The sequence below is a fragment of the Chelonoidis abingdonii genome, chromosome 7 (genome assembly GCF_003597395.2).
Source record: "Chelonoidis abingdonii isolate Lonesome George chromosome 7, CheloAbing_2.0, whole genome shotgun sequence".
Taxonomy (NCBI): domain Eukaryota; kingdom Metazoa; phylum Chordata; order Testudines; family Testudinidae; genus Chelonoidis; species Chelonoidis abingdonii.
Window position 1 is genome coordinate 93,738,792 of NC_133775.1, and position 19,535 is coordinate 93,758,326.

Below are 19,535 nucleotides of genomic sequence, written 5' to 3' on the forward strand. Positions count from 1 at the left end.
AGCATGCCACCCTTCATCCAAAAATTGTTGGCTTTTCTTGGGTTCAGAGGATTAACCAAGTACTTTCCTATGATAGGAATGCCCAGGTCTCTCTACGTGCAGGAGAACGAAGGACAACAGCTCTGTAGAATGCACCTGTTTTTTGTTCCTCTATTTTCCTATTGGAACCCCTTTCAGAGAAGCCTTTTAGTGTACTTAGAATGTCCAGTGGTTCTTCCCCTTGGACTTTCAGCCTCAGTCATGGATTCTTCATCATAACATACAAAATCACATTGAGTTCTATTGATTTTAAAAATGGTCTGAGTGCTATATTCCATTTTAGCCTGCTTCTCAAACCTTGTTCTGTTGCTCTTTTATTTCATCAACAGTTTACTTGATTTGTCTACAGACTGATTGTATTGGGGCATGTGTGGCTTGATCTTTCTATACCTAGTCTTGGATCCATGCAGTATGTGTGGCTGCACAGAGTGTTCCTTCACCCCTACCTTCCCCACTCAGTGTGGGAGGGGTCTGGTTCTTACTAGATTCTTATGGTGGCTGCCTATCCTTGTAGCAGGGAGTGGTTGCTCTCCTGTTGCAGTTAAGTGGACACAGCTAACTATTTTCTGTGCACTGCTCCAGGCTCTTCTCATTGCATACCTGACCTGGACATGTGTCTGACTATCTAGGGCATGGAAAGTAGAACAGGTTGTCAGTGTCTCATCCCATGTTTGTACCTCCAAAGAATGGAGAAATACCAACTAGTTGTGATCTGTGAACCAAATCTTTCTGGCTATTCTCTCTGTTCATGTTAAGAAATTCCTAATCCACAGAGGCTTCCAGTAGCGCTCCTTTCTACTGGGTGGGAAAAATATATATTTTAGCTTTGCTTGAAAGAGATACAACTGTGAAAGTTTTCACCCTAAAGTAGAATGTCTGATGTAGAGTGAGTGAGTCTGTCCATGTTTTGAATGCTCAGGTGTGTGTTCTAAGCAGCCTTGAGAAAGTGTGGCTTTATTCTTTTTTACTATTTAAACTATGACAGCACCCACAATGTACTAAACGTGTGAATGTAGGAGACATGGACCCGGACCTTGTATAAAGGCAAAAACAAAAAACCCACAAAAACTCCACAAAGGGTTGGGGAAAGATGCAATGGACTCGTTCAAGCTAAGTGAGCAGATGATTGATGGGTACATTTGTGTGTGTGTGTGAGAGAGAGAGAGAGAGAGAAAGAATTATAGCTGTGCTGGCTGCTTTTATAAAATACTTTTTAAAAAGATGGATCAGAGTGTTAAATTTGATGCTAATTGTAAGCATGGATTCATAAATCTGGCCTTATGTTTGTGAAGTCAAAGGGCACACCCTGCTCTGCAACATTTCTTATCCCTGCCACTTTGATGTATTAGCAGTGTGAAATCATCAGTTACACAATGCATTTTTCAACCCCTGTAGCATTATGCAGCCAAACTACATAATAATGGCATTCGCAAACTAGAAATGAATTCTCCATAGAAGGCTTGAGTCAAGGTTACTGTGGCCAATTGATGGCATTTTTGATTCAGTGTTACATGCCACTTCCTTCAGTCTGATAAATCAAACCTCCTTGTGCACATTCAGAACATTCCTAATTTGCAAAGAGGGAACAATTCACTTCCTCCTGGGATGGCAGCACTTCTCAGCAGCCATGAGTTTGTAGTCTTTGCAGAGATTCACCTTCACATCATTAGCATCGACCCCTTCTCTCTCTTTCTCTTTTTTTATTTTTATGTCACCTTGTAAGAAACGCCAGTGCCACGTGAAATGTAAAAGGGAATTATTACCCTGATAGCATTTTTTAGAGATTCTTGAATGTAACTCCTTAATGGCTCTGATCCTCATTCCCTGGATATTTTCTTTATTTTAGAGTAGCTCAGGTTTCTTTCCTCTGACCTAGATGCCCCTGTGCTGTCCTTTCCCTTTTTTCAGGGACATATTTGGTATTTTTTAGCTTCCTCTGTGCATTGATTGAATTCAATTAATAGTCATGAGAGGTGCTATAATTAATAATGAATGTTTCTGTCACTGGTTCTTTACCTTCTTTTTGCTTCTGAGGACATTACAAAAGTTTTTTGCCATATAGATCGTATAGCCCAAACATAGTCTCCTCCCTGGGTATATACCTTGGCAGGGGCCGCTCTAGGCACCAGCAAAGCAAGCAGCTGCTTGGGGCAGCCCATTTTTAGGGGCGGCAATCCACAGGGATCCAGCCTGGGAGCTGAGAACCAACAGGGGGCCTTGGGAGCTGTAGTTCCTTGGTTAGCTCCCTGCCTATAAAGCCAGCCCTGGAGCAGGGAAAGAACTACATTTCCCAGCATTCCTTTGGCTGCTAGCCTCCTTCCCCCTCCTTTTCCTGTTGACAGTAGCTGAAACCTCGTGCTGCAGCTTGCTGTGAATGGAGCACTCACCTCTAGAGCGGGGTGGCGCTGTGAATGGGGAACAAGTGTGGTCCCCAAGGAGGTAGAAGGCTTTGCCCAGATATCCCCGTTCAGAAGACATTCCCCAGACTAGATGATTAGGGATACTCGGTGTGACTCACCTTGCACCCCAAAGATTCAAGAGGTCATTGGGTGCATAAATGGACAGTGCACCTCGTCCTATCTGAAGCTAGCGGGGAGGGAATGTGGATCCTACCCACTAGAATGTTATTAAAATGAAAAGTAAGGAGGGGAGTCATCTTTACTGATTCCCCCCCCCCCAGCGCATTGTTTAGAATACTTAGTCCGGCATGTGTAGGAGATATTTTTTTCCACTTCTGAGCATGGAAGCAGAAAATTGCTTTTTCCTTTCATAGAATATTAGCTAAAATCAGAAAGGGAATCTGAGCACCCGCCTTCCAGATTTGAAATCACCTAAATTGTGTAGGATGCATCGGCTCAATTTGGGCAGCTGTTACTTCATTGTCTCCCAAATCAAATATACTGATCCACTGTTAATTTACTGGAGAAAAGGAGTAGGATTAAATTGAAGCAACGAAATGCCTTCCCAGTGTTTTTAGGACTGGAAACAGCTGTTGCCATTTTTTTTTTTTTTTTTTTGTAGTTTTATTTAAAAGGAAGACAGTGATATTGCATTTGGCAAATTCCCCATTAGAACACAAGAGTGGAACAAAGAATAAATAAAGGCACACTCAACTTTTCTCATTTGGAGGACAGACTATATATGATGCCATCCCAGCATATTCTCAATCACACAAGCTGAAAATTGTTCCACTCTACTGCAGTCTGTAAACCAATGGGACCCATATCCTGTCTGGTGTTCTGTGCACATCCAGAATTCCTGTAAATGACCTGCCCTGGAGCGAGCGTTACCAGTGAGCAGTGCTGGGGCAGGCAGGGTCCAGGAGGGCCAGAGCCTGGGATGTGGCAGGGGTGGGGGCTCCAGATATGACTCCTGTATTGCAGTGTAGTGGGGACCGATGCCGGGCCTGATGGGGGGCCAAGCTAGCGAGGTTGCAGGGAGGCGTTGTTGGGGATTTGGGGCATGGTGGGGCGGTGGGGCAATATAAGGGACAGGCCAAAGACGGTGGCCAAGTGCATTCTCACGGCGCCAATGTTCGTGTGTGTATGTAAGGGGGGAGAACGCCTCAGGGCTTGGGACGGCAGGTGCATCGAGTGTGGGGTGGGCGTAGGTGGGGGGGGAAGGCCAGGGCTGGGGCTGGGACGGCAGGGCGATGCAGGTGTCGGGGGGGAGAGCCCAAGACTGGGGCAGCAGGGGGGTCCGGTTGGCAGAGAGGAAGGGTGTGGTGTTCAAGGCCTGGGAAATTGTTGCTCAAAAGGCCTCATAAAAAAGTGTCTTTTGAGGAGGGATTTAAACATGGAATGGGAGAATTGTGCAATAAGGAACAATCAGAGGGGAGATGAGGATAACACTGACTTCAGTGGGCTTTGGAACAGGCCCTTAATTCACATGTTCACTATCACTTCACAGGGTAAGAAATACAAACACAATTATCAAATATTACTGGAGTGTTTGTGTTACTTCTGATTTGCATGTGTGTGCACATTTGTGTGTGTGGGGTGCTCGCTTAATTCACCTTGACAAACAGAACTTGGGGCAAGTTTTCACACAGACTTAAGAGGTTAGTTAGGATGGTGTAATATGTAGCAATACAACAGAGCAATGTTGGATGAGCAACTGGAATACACAAATATGTGTTTCACATTGGTTCTGATATAACTTGACCGGCTTTTGAAGTTGTGGGCTCCAAATCCAAAGAGATGTTGAAATTCTCTTTAAAAGGTTGGTTATTTTTCTTGGGTGAGACTTTTATTGCTTGTAATTACTAAGAGGTATCTTGTGAAGCTCAGGCAGCAGAAAAATATTATATGCATTGCTATTTAAACAAAAGAAAAAGAAGCTGCTCCTGTCTGGTAAATATGTCATCCTTTCAGAGCGTGAAATTACATGATTTACCATTCGACATCTTGGAACTTGGTGTGATTCTCTCTCCTTTTTTTCCTACGCTGCTGTGCTGAAGTTTTCTCTATTGTATAATTCTCAGTTCAGCTATTTACATTTTTCTCTTAGCTTGAGCACCTCTCTGTTACACATTACTTTACAGACGCTATGAGGTATCCCTACACACAGGCAGTTTTCACAAAGAGAGCCTATTGTGTTGGTGTTTCCCTAATTATGCTATCCTCTAAGATTGTTAAAAGTGCAAAAGCCCCTTAGCGTGTCAAATGCAGCTTAATCAGCCACCTCTCTTGCATATGAAAAGTGAAAATGATGTTTGGAAAGAGACACTGTCAGCAGAGAGGTGTGCTGTAGTGAAGTGCAGGCTTTTGTTTTCATATTGTTCACAGTCTACCTGAAGACAGGCCAAAGGACACAATGACCAAGGCAGAAATAAGTTCTATAAAGAGGAGGTAATATTGGCCAGTTAAATTCTTCCAGTCTCTTGTACATTTTGTATTTTTGCTTGCCATCTATGTGTTAGCTGGACAGATGGATTACAGTTAAAGCTAGTCAAGAGGATTAGTTATGTTTAGGGAAGATTACGTAATTGGTAATGTAAAAGTTAAGATACTTTTATCTAAGGGACTTTTTATAAAGAGGTGGGTACAATTATTTCAATGAGTTAACTTTTTCAAGGGTACAGGTGTCTGTGAATATCTGAAAGTAAATTAGCCATTGTGTGTGTTAATAGAAGACTTGATGACATGATGGTATGCATGGACTAGAAAAAACAACTGAGAATTCTAAAATCCTGACTAGATGCATTAGAACGGAATTGCTAAACCAAATTTACTAAACGTGTTCTGTGGAGGATGAAGGATTGACTAGTTCAGAACACAAGCATGGGAGTTGCATATGGGGTTATTGAAAGAACAAAAGGTGAATGATGAAAAATGCCACATGTAAGTGGAGAGTGTCTGCAGGAATCAGAGAGAGGAAAGAAACATCAGTCAACAGAGGTTTGTGGAAACGGTTTGAAGTCATGAAGGAGCAGGCTCAAATGCAAGAGAGACATTGATGTTGGTTGCAACATTCTTAAGTTCTGTGTGGGAGGGAGTTAGGAGGCCGGAATTTAACCTGGAGAGGGAAGTAAACAAAGTGAGAGGGGATACCCTTGTGGACCGAAGAATTGACCCAAGGAGGAAAAGCGGAGTTGAAACTAGCCTAACGGGTGATGCTGGTGGTAGAAAGTCTGTGCATGACGGGGGAAAGAATGTCACTGACGACAAACGTCAAAAATTAAAATGTCTGTATTAATGCATAATGCGAGTAGCCGAGGGGTACAGATGGAGACTGGAGCTACTGGTGCAGGAAGTTGAAACCGTATTATAGGATACAGAAACCTGGCTGGGAATAGTTACTCCATGATGGAGTACAGGTATTGGAAGGCTATGTGTGTTAGGAAGACAGGAGAAAGGCCCAAAGGTGGTTGGAGTAGCCTTGTACATCAATTGATGGGAGTGAACTGTAATGAAATAAGAAGTGATGGAATGGATAAGACGGAGTCTTTCTGGGTAAAAATCCGCTGTGGTTAAAAAAGCTACTGAGCTTCCCCTGAGAGTGCTTGGGGTTGCTACAGACTGCCGGGATCTGATCTTGGATATGGTATAGAGACCTCTTTATGTCTTTAATGAAGTAACACAAAGGGGAAATGTGTGATTATGGGAGACTTCCAACTTCCCGGATATAGACTGGAGGACGAGTTGCTTGCAGAAGGATAATAAGGGGTTCAGATTTTTCTGGAATTGTGATAGCGGATGGATTTCTTCATAAGTAGATTGAAGTTACCTTACGAGAGGGATGCCATTTAGATTTTGGTTATTGTGAGTGTAGGACCTCGTTAGAGAAGTGGTGGTTAGGGGGACAACCCTTGTTCGAGTGATCATGAGCTGATTCAGATTTCAAATTAGATGGAAGGATAAACAAAACGTAGATCTGGATTAGGGTTTTTTCGACTTCTCAGGTGCTAATTTTAAAGAGTACGGGAACTTATAGTTAGGATAAGTGGGACTTGGACGGAGGAACTTGTAGTGGATTTCAATGCGGTAGGAGAACCTGATTACTTTTAAAGTCGCAGCTGCGGAAACTGTCGCGAGCTGCTCCCAAGAAAGGCGGAAAAAAACATGGGCAGTGAGTTGTGGCCAAGCTGATGGCACGCAACTCAGAGAGGGGATTAGGAAAAAGCAGAAAGCTAAGGGAGTGGAGAAAGGCTGGGATTAGCAAAGGAAGCTCCTAGTAGGTCAGAACGTTAGGGATAAAGTGAGGCTAAAAGCCGCGTAGAACTGGACCTTGCGAGGGAATCAACCCATAGTAAAAAGGTTCTACAGCCCATTTAAATAAGAGAAAACCAAAGAAAGAAGAAGTGGGGCGCTATACACTGAGGATGGAACGGAGGTTAAGGTAACCTAGGCATGACCATATCTAAATAAGTACTTTGCTCACGTGTTTATACGACTAGTGAGGGAGGTTAGGACGATGGAGGGATGACAAACGGGGATGTGGATATGGAGGTGGATATTACCGCAATCTGAGGTAGAGGCCAACTGACAGCTGTAATGCGGACAAAATCGACTGGACCGGACAATTTCTCCACCCGAGATATTAAGACTGGCGCGTGAATTGCTGGCCTGTTAGCGAGAATTTTTAAGCAATCGGTAAATCGGGGGTTGTGCCGTACGACTGGAGAATTGCTAACGTAGTTCTATTTTTAAAAGGGAATAAAAGTGAATCCGGGTAATTATAGGCCTTTGCTTGACGATCTGTCGTGTCTTTTATGGATACCGTTGGGCATAAAACTTGTACACTAATGCGAGTAGCCACGGTACCAAGAATGGAGGGAACTGGAGCTACTTGGTGCACGGAAAGGACCCGATATTATATGGGATAACAGAAAACCGGTGAATAGTAACTCTGACTTGGAGTAACAGGTTATTAAGGCCTATGTGGCTTGTTTAGAAAGAAAGGAAAGAAAGGCAAAGGTGGTGGAGTAGCCTTTGACATCAATGGATGGGGTTGAAACTGTTAATGAAATAAAAGAAGTAAATGGAATGGATTAAGACCGGAGTCTTGTCCGCTGGGTAAAAAATCACCGCTGGGTCAAAGAAGCTACTAGAGCTTCCCTGAGATAGTGCGTGGGGTGTGCTAACAGACTGCCGGGATCTGATTGGAATATGGAAGTAGAGCCTTTAATGTCCTTTAATGAAGTAAACCAAAGGGAAATGTTGTGAATTATGGGAGACCTTCAACTTCTCCGGATATAGAGCTGGAAGGGACAGTGCTTGCAAAGAAATAACATAAGGGGTCAGATTTTTCTGGATTCTGTGATAGCGGATGGGATTTCTTCATCAAGTTAGTTGAAGTACCTCTGTAACGAAGAGGGGAAATTGCAATTTAGGATTTGGTTTGGCGTGAGTTAGTGGGAGGACCTCCTAGCAAGAAATGTGGGTAGGGACAGACCTTGGTTCGAGTGATTCCATTGAGAGAGATCTGATTCATTTCCAAATTGGAGGAGAGTTTACGGCAATAGAACACCAACCTACGTTAGATCTGGGAATCACTCTGTCTCTACTTCTCGAGGGCAATTTAAAGAGTTTTAAGGAAATTATTTTAGAGAAGTGGATTGGACGGAAGGACGAGGCTGCGACGAAACTTGTGGATTTTAAATGCGGAGTTGAAAAGTAATTCCAGGTCTCTGGAATCTCACTGCTTGAATGATCGCAGCTAGTCGGAAACTGGTCCGGAACAGACCGCATTCCCCAGAAAGCTCGGGGACACAAATACAACAGGGACTCAGACTATCTGGTAGGCCCCAAGACTCGGTAAGTTGCCCTAAAGCAATCCCTCATGAAAAGAGGGTTATTAGTTCACGGACTAAACAAAAGCCAAAGAGAAAGCCTATGTTACAGGAGAGAACGCGCAAGTAAAATCGCCGAGAGGATTTATCACACCTAACGATTTGAGCCTTATCCCTTTCATGGGTTCGGGGTTGTTATAAATGTGTATGGGTAGGGTTTTGTGGCCTGCCTTGTGCAGGAGGTCAGACTAGATGATCATATTGGTCCCTTCTGACCTATGAGTCTATGAGTCTATATTGGTGTTGAACAGTGTGGTTTGTGAGGAAAGCAGAGAGGACCATAATTCTAGAAGACAGGTGAAAGGTGTCATGTAAAAGAGGTTGGGTTCCTGAGACATGATAGCCTCAGGACCACCTATTGACATTTTCAAACAAAAACAGATATCCAGTATTCCCACACTGAAACTTCAGTTTCAGCTTGTTGCCCCAAAATGAAGAGACATTAAAAGTTGCATTTCAGGTGAACATTAATCTCTGCAGCTGCCTGAGCTACCATGGTGCCCTTTAGGAGTTGAAGTTCCTTGTCTATCATGCCTCTGCTTTCTACTAAGCCCCTGGCAGGAGTAAGTCTTCCATCATGCACCTCAGCATCTTCCTGTAGTTGAGCTGTCATGGTGCATCATGGGAAATGTCAACTCAAAACAAAGTGACAAATCAAAATGAAATATTTAGCTTCAGATGGTCAAGAAATGAAACATTTCATTTAAATTTTCCTGATGGAAAACTCCACCAAAATCAATCTTTGCCCATGATAACTTTCTATTTAGATGAAACCCTATTTTTCCAATGGGGAAATGTTTCATTCAAACATTTTTGACCAGCCCTAAGCAAACTTGCACACTGATGCCAAGTAGTGCTAGTTGTAATGGTGGTTTTTTGTGCTCAAATACAATAATAACCAGCAGCTTAGAAATGCACAATAGGGAAAACAGATATTTAATAAACTAAACAATACATCAGCTCAGTCCACTGACTACCAAACAGCCATCAATCAGACTGTGATAACTTCCAATCGCAACCAAAGTGGGCTAATGTCAAACCATTGACTTAAGGTGTAAAGTTCTTTATAAACCATTCATCTTGTTGTGTCAGTTTTCCACCTGTTAATTAATTAGTTAAACAACCCTCCTAAAACAAACACTAGGCAAAGAAATAGGATTGGAAAGGTATTTTTTAAAAACTTCATGTCATCTTGCCCAGCACACATTATACCTTCATCTTCAAACCCCTTTATTTTTCATACACTTAAAGCCATAATGAACGTTTATAATGAACTGACATTTTTTTCACTCCCTTTCTGTTCCTGTCCCTTGATACAAAACCTATAGGAATTATCACTTGAATAATGGTGAGCTCATTCCCTAAGCCACATGTCAGAACCATCTATCATTAATTTCCTCACATGCAATTCTTTATGGAATAAACTTTACTCTACAATAATTCAGAGGCTACAGGCTTCAATACCATGTTTAGATTTAGAATATCGAAGCTGAGCCTGTTGCACTCATGAACTTTCAAGATGACTAGGTTAGGATAATATTCAGTGGTGCTCTGATAAAGCCTGAATTGTGTGTCAAGTCCTATAGTTGATATACAATTATGTTGTTCTGAACAGGAAATAGCCTTTATTCATGTTTTCTTTAACAAGATCTGAGAAGGTCTGCTTTTTAATTGAAGTTGCAAGCTGGATCTTCATATTGATAAGCCCAAGAGACTAAAAAATAGGTGACTTGTCATACTTGGGTCTTCTGGTGGCCATTACACTGCTCTTCATTCATCCGGAAGGGAGATCTTTTTTCACCTTTCTGAAGTTGATGCCAAAGACATTCCAAGAGCTATAAGGAAATTAAAATAGCAGGAAGATTTAAGAATAATGTGGCATGGAACTTCTACTTTATTAAGAATCCACATAAATGGCTTGATGTTTACAAGTACTGGTCCCCATTACCTATAGTTCTCTTATAATTTGCTCTGTTGTTAGAGATGGGTGGCTAATTCATAGTGTGTAACTTATTAGATGAAAGTTGCCTCATTTTTGTTACCTGTGAATTGATTACAAATTTTCTCACATGTATTTGTTTAAAATTATTCACTGAAAATATTTTTCCGATTCTGAGTATAACTCCAGATCTGTGGCTCATTGACAAACAGGGCATTCTTTTAAAAATTTGAGCTGTTTTGGTTTAACCTGTTGGTCACATGGTATGTTTCCAGTCCTTGATTTAATTAATTTAAATTTCAGAGCTGGATTTTTGGTATGAATGCTCATGAAATTCACGTTCCAAAAGTAATCTGCAATATATGCGCTTTCTGAAACATTCCTGCCACTAATTCATTTGCTAGAATATTCTTGGAAAGAAACACAAAAGGAGGCACAAACAGAATAGAAACAAGTTGAATTACAATTTGAAAAAATATTTGCAGAAACTTTGTTGTATTGTACGTTGTAGACTGGGTTAGGCTTTTAAAGTTCTAATTGCTACATGAGAGGTTTAACACTTATCTTCATTTCTCTGCCCTTCTGTTTCCTCAGAGACCACATAAAGCCATCTCCTTGATGCACTTGATCTCCCCTGAAAGTAGGTGACTCTTCAATTTTCTGCCACATCACATAAATCTCAGTTCATTTATTGCTGATCTCAAGTAAAATACTCGCACAGAGAATGACTGGATAAATCAGAGAATTTCATTTAACGGTGATGAAATGGATATGAACATTTCCATACTGATAGAGAAAATGCATGCATCACATGGGTTGCCAGCATGGGTGCATCTTAGCATGTGTAGTGCAAGGCCCATGAAATTGTCAGCTGTCCTGTTGTATACAAATCAGAGAAAATCAAACCCTTGATTTTAGAATCTTTGTCAGCAGCATTTTTAGTCCAAGTTCACTCTTCCTCATTTAAAATGGATAAGGCTTATCTGCATTCATTTCTTAGATCATTGCTTCAGCATTTCCAAGATTTTATCCAAGCATGTCTTTTATAACCTTGTCAAAATCGCAGTGATAAAGGATGCATCAGCAGTTTTCAGTCCTATTTCTTTTTTCAGATCTGCTAATCAGCTTTCTTTAACAGAGTAATGAATAGGTTCACAGATTTTTTTATTATCTTTCATTTGTAAGGAGCTTTATTTTGGTCAATGAGACATCCAATATAGAAATAAGGTGAGCATGAAGTTCACATTGTCTCTGTATGTCTAGGTGAATCTGATCAAACATTAAAATCATGCAGTTAATTCTACAATATTTACCACAAAAAAGTAGTTTTCTGGGAAGTGGTTGTTATGGAAACAGTAGCCCTGAGTCCTTCCAAATGGAAAAGATTTATTTTAAGGGAACTAAAACTGTTAAATATTCAATAAGGATAAAGAGGTGAGCACCACAATATTCATCATAGCTGGCCCTATGTAACGCTTCAAAAGATGAAAACGTGGCGGTGGTACAGTGGAGCAAGTTTAGATGCTTTACATAGTTAATTTGTAATGTTACTGAAAACTGGAGGGGGGCTCCTAGGTTATGGAAGCAGGAAATTCACAAACCCAAAAGCAAAGTTCACTCAAAATAGAGAAAAAAGAATAAACAGCTCCCCTCAATGCAGAATTCAGCCAACATGTGGGCATAGGTGGCAGCTTGATGAAGTTCATCCCAGTACAAGCTCACCCCAGTACATTGCAAAATGTACCTTACAAGCTCATGTTAAGATTTTACATGTGGGCTGAAGCAGTTCAGAACACCTTTCATGGGCTTTCTGCATTTGGGTGAATTTCATTTATAACAGTTATATCACTTGTATGGTCCATAGATTACATGTGTATATGGTGTCCTGAGATCTCTTTAGCTAATTTTATAGGGTATCTCAAGAACACTCTGTAGTATGTGACTATGAAAAGGAGCTAAGACACAGTTCAGCTGAAAACAGATGCACCTTCAAATGATAACTTAAAATACTGTAATTTGTTGAACAGTATAATAGGAAAAAAAATCCCCCCAGAACTAATAAAATAATTAAAGGTAAAGGGGTAGTAGAGAAACAAAGTTTCCCCAAAATTTATTCATAAGGAAAGATCAAATTTCAGTTTGATTATATTTCTGTCCCTTTTGTGTTTGCTTTCTATGAGCATTTAGAACATGAGTTTTTACTAGCTCAAATGCTAGTGAAAAATGAAATTTAAGCTTGGATATTCACTGGAGATAAATTTCAAATTGTGTTCAAATTTTGCACAACTCAAATTCATCCTGTGCTGGTTAGTTACATAACCCACACACTTACATGTTTTTGTTTCTGATTTGTTATTGGTCATTTATAATTTAACAGAAAAAAATACTATGTAGCTTATGTAATAAACCAACACAGTATGAATTTGAGTGTTAAAACTGAATACACATTTTTAAATTTGTTTTCTATCTGGGGACAGAACAACTAACATGTAACTAACCAACAGAACAGGAACTACAAATACCTGTGGATGATTCATAAATTGTGGACTCAGAATTATTTGCTGAAGAAATATAAGAACAACCTTAAATAATGAATAATTTCAGTATTAGTAACAGAAAACAGGCAAAATTCACCAGAAATGATTTTCGTAGCTCTAAATATGACAACATTTATTTGATTAAAATTAAGATTGCTTTCTCCCTTTTACCATATCCTGAACTCAGAACAGTCCTATAGCTATCGTGGAACAATCTAGGTGCAGTTAATTACACAGCATGGGATATCTGCTAGCTATGTGCAAAATTCTCCTAAGGCGTGTTCAGCCTCTTTAGCAATCTGGGTGGCTGACTATCCTGTAGTGCTTTAGGAATTACCTTTTTCTGTGATTTCAAGGGAGGAAGATGCTGTTGGGAGTCAGTTACGTTGAAAGCAGCGCAGATGAAGTATATAGTCTGTCACTTTGTATCTTAGTCCTTTGACAAAGAATAAAGCAGACAGAGGGAGGAATAAAGACCTCAGAGACAGGCACTTGAAATGAAGGAGTATGAGACTTACGATTGTTAGCAATCAGTGAACACTCTGTGTCCCCCCCCACAATATATTACTGTTATTATTATTGGAATGATGATTACGTGGGTTTGAAAGGCAGGGTGAGAAATTGAGGCCTTCAGATGAAAGGTGAATTGTAAGTACACAGTGCTAGTATTACTGGGCTCACAGAGGGAACAGACGTGCTGTAAAAACCAGAAAGCAAAGTTTCCCCAGGGGTAAAGATTTCCTTCCCCCTTTTGGACTCCATGTAACGATAGCGCTCTCACTTCACTGGAGAACAACGCTGGAGACATAAGCGTGTTGACAAACATAATCAAAATAGCCTATTCCCAGTACCACTGAATCTTAATTAATGCTGCAATTATATGCTGACTCTACTTTTTTTTTCTATGTAAGCATTTTGATTGTAATTAAGTAAGATGCTGCTTACAATATCACATCTGAATCTAGCTCACAATATTTCATTGTATACTAAAATAATTTATGCTTTCAAGTCAAATGGAAACTAACACTGGGAGTGGAAACTTGAGCACGGCTCTAATTAATCTTTCAGGGGATAATGGTTTGCTTTTTATGATGTGCTTTTGGGTAGGAGAAAAACGTCAAACCTTTTGATAAAAGTCCAAAACTGCAGGTGTGCGCTGGAAAACAACTCACAGCATTCCCATAACCATTCTGGCAATGCAGTTTCCTTTCTGTGAAGAACATTTGTTCCCTTCAAAACTAAAACAACCGGGGCTTACATTAGCAGCTGATCAAAAATGCATACCACTGCCATATAATGATATGAGAGAAATTAAATATAGTTCACTACTTCCTTTGTATGGGTGAAATTCACCCCTGTGTGGAACACCAGCATAAGACTGAAACACGAACCTCTAACTTCCACTTAACCTCTGTTTTGCTGGCCTTATTCATAGGGATAAATTTCACCGTCTGTGAATAAACTTCTCAAGTATGCAGGGTGGCAAGTGAGTTTCAATTCTATATAACTCATCTTGAGATAATTTTGTTTCAGAAGGTCACTGCTTTATGATAATTCCAGCAAATAATCTCGTAAATGTATGCCATTTTAGGAGTTACGATGGTGGATGGTGGCATTTCAGAATCCTTTTGTATGAGGTTTTTTTCCTTGTCACGTGCTTCAATACCTATCCATTAGATCAAGGCTTTTGTATGAGTCCACAGAAGTAGCACAATAAGCTTGTATTATATTGGCAGTCTTCTCTGGAATCTGGTTTGATGTCCTACAGTGATCCACAGCTGGGGACTAGAGTCAGCGTAATTAGTTCATCATTACTTTCTTTGGAAGCTTTTGTATAACCCCAGTAAAAGGTTGACAACATCAGTGAATACCATGTCTGGATTGAAGGCAATATGTTTCCCTAAGCAAAGAATTTGCATTCTCTTATATTTACCCTCAATACTTTTTATAAATGTAGTCTATCTCATCCTGAGGCTTTCGTGCTCTGGTAACTTCAGGAGGCTTTATAATGCTGAACTGTCTTCAGTCTGGTTGGGTTAGAGTAAAGCTCTTCTTAAAACATTTATCTGTGCTAATTATCTGTATCCTATCAGAGCCTCTCTGTGGTTTATAGCTGTTAAATATATGTAAACACATTGCCCTGTACTTTTTCAAACTGTACAGTTTGACATTCTGAGATATTGGAAGTAACTAATAATATATGACCTTTATGTACTAGCTACCTTCATAATTATGATTGTGTATAGTGTACATGGCTTTCAGGAGACATCCTTCCTTAAGTCAGATGTTAATGGGTAAAGACATAGCACTTCTAGAATTTTTCTGTGTGTGTTTCACCTTGATTAAATTGCATGTGCTACAGATTTGTGGCCTGGGTTAGAGCGGTCCAAAATAAGGAATATACAATTACTTGGTAAGTTAATATTTCTTGTGCAATCAGGAAAAAATGCCCCCCTCTTCTCCACGATATAACAATGGCTCCATTTTCAATTTACATACATTCTTTTTAGTTTTTGTGAGAAAAATACCATCCATGGCTTTCTTTAAGGAAAACAGTCAATTGTCTTATTTTATACATCTCTGTATGGTACGTGTCAGATCGGATATAACATCCTGAACAGAAGGTATCAATGTTATTCCTTTTGTCAAAAAAGTTCAGGCAGGTCAAAAAGAGAAAAATCCACCACTGTACTATTCAAAGAGAGGATATCACATCTCATTATCTCTGCTGCAATTTAATTGGAATATTCTAGAGTGACTTCTGTTATTTGTCTGCCACAAAATAAACCTACTGGAGTCAGGTGGACAAAATAAAGACTGAGCATTTTAAAGGAACATCAGGAATCTGGAGGCTGTGGTTTGATAGGAGAAGGAAGTCAGTGCCAGAGCTCCACGCAGAAAGGGCTGGGACTGATGGCATCAGGTGGAGCAGATTGGGACAGAGGAAGGGCTCCATGTGTGGCAGAAGAACCAGAGCTGAGTATGAATTTACGTTATGGTTTTGGGCTTTATTCTGGGGATTGTCTGAACTGTTTTTGTTGTTGTTAAACCAGCCCTGGTTGGGGATGCTGTTAGCCTCTTCTTGATGGTCCGTTAAGTGCTCCTCACAGACTCTCTTTTGGCTAACAGAGGTTGGTGTCTGCAAAGTGATCCCAGCCCAGGCTATGAGCTGGTGCTCAGTAAATGGCAACTCTGTTACTTATCCATAATATTTCTCTTCTCTAATTCCCAAATCTTAGACCTTCTCCTCACTCCAACTCTTCTCAGGTCATCCTTTTAGAGCAGCAGTTCTCAAACTGTGGGTCGGGACCCCAGAGTGGATCATGGCCCTGTTTTAATGGGGTTAGATTTGCTGAGCCTTGGGGCTGAAGCCAAAATCTGAGCCCTGACACCCAGGGCTTAAGCTCTCAAGCTTCGCTGCCTCCAAGGATGGCAGGGGTTAGACTTTGGCCCCCAAGCATGGAGTGGTGGGGCTTGGGCTTTGGTCCCTCTTCCTGGGGTTGTGTAGTAATTTTTGTTGTCAAAAGGGGGTCACGGTGCAATGAAGTTTGAGGAAACCCTGTTTTAGAGCCATCTCCTCCATTCTGTTTATCTCTTTACTTTGCTAATGGTTGAGAATTTTTAATGTATCAGCAGTAACACTCAAAGGTCAAGTTTTGAACTTTGCTCTTTACTAGCAGGGAATGCAGATCTACTTTAGAGACCCTGTGAGTGCATGACAATGTCTATAGATTGATCTCTGAACCCTTCTCCACTCTAATGCATGGTCCCAGGGACTAACTCACATCACTGAATGAGACTTTCCAAAGGGGAGTGATCTTTAACATGCAAATTGATGTGTGAGAGCCTTCAAGGAAAGCACTAAGCATGGTATTTGGATGACACTAGAAGACCTTGCTATTGTTAGATTTCAATGTATTAAACACCTGTTCAAAACTAAGCACTACTGATTGTTTGAGAGTCACATACAGGAGCCATAATTTAGTGGAGTCATCTTTTATAAACTCTGTTTGACACTCCTGCAGTGACACTCAGTATAGCAGGCAAAATATTTTAGAACCCTCCTCCCCCCCAAAGAAAACTTTAGAATCATAGAAATGTAGGACTGGAAGGAACCAAGACAGTCATCTAGTCCAGGCCTCTGCACTGAGGGAAGACTAAAGCCATATCTACACTATCACTTCTGTTAGCAAAACTTATGTCCCTCAGGGGTTTGAGAAGACATCCCGCTGAGTGACGTAAGTTTTGCCGGCATAAGTGGTACTGTGCACAGTGCTATGTCAGCAAGAGAGCTGCTCCCATCAACATAGCTACTGCTGCTCATTGGGGGTGGTTTAATTATGTCAATGGGAGAGCTCTTTCCCATCAGCATATGGTGGCTACATGAGAGATCTCACAGCGGCGCAACTGCATTGGTACAGCTTTGCGGCTGGAAGCTCTCTACTGTAGAGATGGCCTTAGTATTATCTTGACTATCCCTGACAGGTGTTTGTCTAACCTGTTCTTAAAAACCTTCAGTGACAGAGCTTCCACAACCTCCCTAGGTAATTTGTTCCAGTGCTTAACTACCCTTAGGAAGTTTTCCCTAATGTCTCCAATCTAAATCTACCTTGCTGCAATTTAAGCCCATTACTTCTTGTCCTGTCCTCAGTGGTTAAGGAGAATGTATCACCCTCTTCTTTATGTAACTCTTTTGCCAGGTGGAGTCAACAGCAACAAGGCCAGGTTCTGTATCTAGGAGTTGCTCTTAACAAAACAAAACAGAACCGGCTTGAGCCCTACCCCATAATCTGGGAAAATTTAACACCACCCCAGATGCCTGGGGGGGGCAGTACTTCCCCACTTGCAAGCACTGAGTCTGTGTCCAACAAAAGAGAACTTTTTTATTAAAAGGGAAAAGGAACCAAGCATTAATTTTGGAAAACACCACAGGCACATTCTAAAGCATGTGATCATAAGTGAAACTGACCCCACAGTGCATTGGGCAGTGTCCTTTCCCCCAGTTTCCCTTCTTGCAAAAGTCTTAATGAAGGAATGTCCTTTTAACTCATCACTTCCCTCTCCTCCTACTGCACCCCATTCAGTCGGCTATCCTTGGTTAGTGAAGACCCAGAGTTCAGAGGTGTGTTCACAGGAGTTCACCTCCCACCCTGGGACTTGGGGGCATGGAACAATGACTCTACTGCTGCCTCTGCAACTGGTTCACACCTACTGCATATCTTTGCCACATGTTTCTATGCAACCACTGGGCAGTCTCTGCTGCTGCTGCCTTTTTTGCTGCTGCTTCCGCAATATTATGTTCTGACATTTAACCCAGCTCTCAGGATTTCAGTGGCTAGTGGGAAATGTCAGAACCAGTGCAGTCTTTCCATTGTCTTTCTCTGTCCCCACAAAAGGTCTAAGGATTTTCCCCTAGATCTGCTCAGCCGGGAGGACAGCTCTAGGAATCACTAACCAGAAATAAGTACTCACCTGAGTCTAATCAGCTCTGGCATTAAATCTTGGGGAGGAGCAGGTCAAATGAAGTCTAAGACTTTTTATGCAGAGTCCACACCAGCAGGTAGAAACACCTGTCCCCACCCACTCTGAACTTCGCTGGGATTTGGCATCCCTGCCCTCTGCTTATCAAGTGAGGTGCTGTTTAGGGTGACCCCTTCATTCAGGGTAGGCTAAGCACAGTTCTACTGTGCTTTACTCGTACAATAAGGATAACATTTCATTACCCCTGCATTCAAATACCAGAGTGATTTGTTAATCCCAAACAAGCCAAAATTGAGCTTTTTTGGCAAAGCAGCTCCATCTGCTGTGCACCAAGGCAGAGTAGGCATGTCTGTGTGACCATGGTCTGCTCCTGACATCTTTTCCCCCAGCTCATCATTTGATGTCAAGGGAGAGCTCATTCAGATTGTGCTTATATTTATAACCACCCTGTATGTACTTGAAGACTGTGGTCTCCAGACTAAACAAACCCAGTTTTTTCAGTCTCACTGAGCTTTAATCATTTTTGTTGCTCTCCTTGGGATTGTGTCCATATCTTTCCTGGAGTGTGCTGGATACAATATTCCTGTTAATATATCCCAGAATGATGATCACCTTTTTTTTGTGTATGCAATAGCATTACATTGTGTTGACCCATATTTAGTTTGTGATCCACAACACTCCCCAGATCATTTTCTGCACCATTCCTTCCTAGGCAGTCATGTCCCATTTTGTATTTGTGCAACTTTACTCTGATAATAAGACGTAGCATTTTACCTTTTCCAAGTTTTGTGTTAGCAGTAGGTCTTTTGCAGAAGTAAGCTTTTGTTTCAACAAAAACGTTGTGTTTTTTTTTTTTAAGTAGTTTTTGCTTAAGGCACTGGACTAAGGAAAAATGTGCATTTGGTTCCTGGCTCAATGAGCAGACATCACAGAACGTGTAACGGTGCAACATTCACTAGTTGTGGAGTTCTTACCATTTATGGTTTGTTTGCACTGGGGTAGTGCCCAGCAGGTCGTCTTGTGTAACTGAGTATGATTGATTGATTTGATTTATCCTCCTTAATATGGGATCTTCACAGCAGCATTGAGTCTGAACTAGCTAATGCTTGTATAGCCTGTTGATAGTCTCAGATGGAAGGTGTCTTGAAAGGTCTAACACCTTGAATCACTGGTGCTCCAGCAGGATATGTTTTTTGCCTTCCTTGGCATGGCTCAGCCTTGAAGGAGGCATAACTGAGTTCTGTGG